This window comes from Eurypyga helias, unplaced genomic scaffold, assembly GCF_000690775.1.
Source record: "Eurypyga helias isolate BGI_N326 unplaced genomic scaffold, ASM69077v1 scaffold23715, whole genome shotgun sequence".
Classification (NCBI taxonomy): Eukaryota; Metazoa; Chordata; class Aves; order Eurypygiformes; family Eurypygidae; genus Eurypyga; species Eurypyga helias.
In genome coordinates this window covers 38,814-41,439 of record NW_010252402.1, presented here as the reverse complement: position 1 = coordinate 41,439, position 2,626 = coordinate 38,814, and positions in this window count along the sequence as shown.

Genomic DNA, 2,626 nt, shown 5'->3' with positions numbered 1-2,626 from the left:
CCCCGCGCGCCCCAGGGGAGCGGGGAGGGGGCTGCAGACCCTTCGCCTTTCAGCCACCCTCAGCAGCCGCTGCCCCGGCTTCCCCAGAGGGCAGCTCACGGCCCGCGCCAGCCGGCACAAACACGGCCCGGTGCAGGCTGGGAAGCAGCAGCTCTTAGGCGCAGGCTTTGCTCACCCCCAACAGTTCAACACCACCCTGTAAAAATCCCAGGTTTTCCACCCTGGGCTGCTCTTTCCCAAAAATCCCAGGTTTTCCACCTTGGGCTGCTTTTTCTCAACCCCCCCGCCCGCGGATCTGGACCCGGGCAGCAGCGCTGCCACACTTGATCGCATTTTTCAGGCAAAGCTGCCGAAGCCGAAACCAGCAATCAGAGGGAAAAGGTCTTTTTAGCGCTAAAGGAGACGGAGGGAACGTGTTTTTGGAAAATCCTAATGAAATAATTGCGCCGTGTCATCAGATTCAGTGGGGGAATACTCTCGTGGAGGGAAAGCAAGCGTCTGCGGCCGGCCAAAGTCAACACTCCCCTGCGCAGTAACAAGCAGTCTGGCCTGATGGGCCCAGCACAAGTGAACCCAAACCCCTGAAAAGAATTCCTTCCCTGCCCCAAAATTAAAAGCAGAGCAGAGCTTTCAGCCGTAGGCGTCTGTGGTTTGCAGCTATGCGGTGCTGGGAACTCCGGAGACTTCCTCAAGGAATTTACATTCCTTTGAAGAAATACTATGAGGCTGTTTGTCTTTGTTGAAAAATGCAGATGGAAAGAAAAAGAACATTAAAAAATTGCGATTGAAATCTTTGAGGTCTGAGCAAATGTGCTGGACAGGTGTTTTGTTCCTTTGGATTTAAATGCATCCCGAAAAAGACAGATTCTGGTCTCCGCAGGCAATGGGAAAGCTGATCGCTCCTCGCTCCAAAATCTCCCATGAAAGCCCTTTATGGAATTAGACGCCTCGGAAGGCGTTTCCAGATGAACACGATCATTATTTCAGAGCTGCCGTGGAACTCCTGGGCTGAAACCCACCAGAGCTGCCAACAACGGAGTGGGTGACACTTTGGAGGGGACGAACCGGTGGCACCTCTCAGCAGCCGCCAGCGAGGGCTGTGGGCACCCGCGCACAAAAAGGAGTGGGTGACCCTGTGGAGGGGACGAACCGGTGGCTCCTCTCAGCAGCCGCCGGCGAGGGCTGTGGGCACCCGCACGGCTTCTCCCACCGGGATTGGGGCAGGAGGGTCCACGCTGGCCTGGCTTGACACAAATGGCAAGTTTTATGCTTTTCCAGGCTCCCGGCAGGGTGAAACGGAGGTGTTTGAGCAGCCCGAGGGGGCTCCGCAGCCCACCCTGCCTCCCACGGGGCTCAGACCCGCGGATCTCCCACGGCACCAACATCCAGAGCCACAACTTCGCCTGGCAGGATGAAGAGGAAAGGAAGCGTTGACCCCGAATTTGAACTACTCGATAACTAAAATCCTACTGAGAGCAGGGGCCCCGCTCTGCAGGCACGCCTGCTCTGCCCGCGCTGGAAGCCCCTCTCACCGCACCGATCCGTGCCGTCACGGATTCCAACCGGCGTTGGAAATCTTCTCCCCTGCCCGTACATCCCCGACTGTTTGTCCGTGTTATTTACTTTTCAACCGCCCGCGCGCAGCCGGGACAGAGCAGATAAGGAGCCTCTTATCAAGATCCTCCTTCCATAAAGGACTTTCACCGGGGCCCGGGCGCGCTCGGCTTAACCAGCGACCCAACAATAGGCACGCTGATGCGGTGCGGGGGGCCACGGCTGCCGGCGGGGGGCCAAGCAAGTCAGAAGGATCCCGTGTGATCTGATAATGATGGAAAATTATTTCCAAACGATGGGAAACGCTGCTCCCGCGGTGCAAACCACGAACCCGCCGGGCACGGAGGCGTGCTGACGGCGACGCTTCCAAGCGTCAGGATTGACGGGAGCCCTGGGGGTGGTTCGAGCGGTTTGGTTGTGGGGACGAATGCCAACGGCACGTTGCTGAAGTTGCCGAGTTTTGATCGGCTTTCCCAGCCCTGCCAAGCTGCGAGCCAAGGCTTTCCCAGCGCTTTGGAACCTCCACGTGCTGTGGGCAGCAACGGCTGATTTTCGCCTCCCTACAGCATCCAGATCCCAATGGCAGCCCCATGGGCTCCCCGTGTCCTGCCGGGAATGGGAGGGCACCGCCACTTCTCAGGGCTGGAGCAGAGGGAAAACAGGGTAGTTTGGTCCTGGTGACCCTGCATCCTCCTGGGCAAGGGCCCAGGGAGCAGGCCCCAGCCCCCACCACCCCCAGATGTCCCTGCCTCAAAGACGAGGATGGCAAAGTACTCCAGCCCACGTGCTCCCACCTGGACTCGGTCTCGGAACCAGCGGAGCTGCTCCGGTGGGGAGAAGGGAACAAGCCAGGCTTTAACCTAGGAATTCTGGGTGACGGCAGCACTGGCTGGCGTAACCAGCCCCAGCGGAGCAGGCGCGCGAGGAACGCCTCCTGCCAAAGCCTTTTTTTTCGGACACAGCCCAAAGACAAATGTTTCAGCTCGTTTTCCTAAGCGCAGCAGAGCCGTGGCCCGATGCTGCCGAACAGCATCCGCCTCTGCCGCCCGCCCAGCTGCTGCCCAGAGGCTTT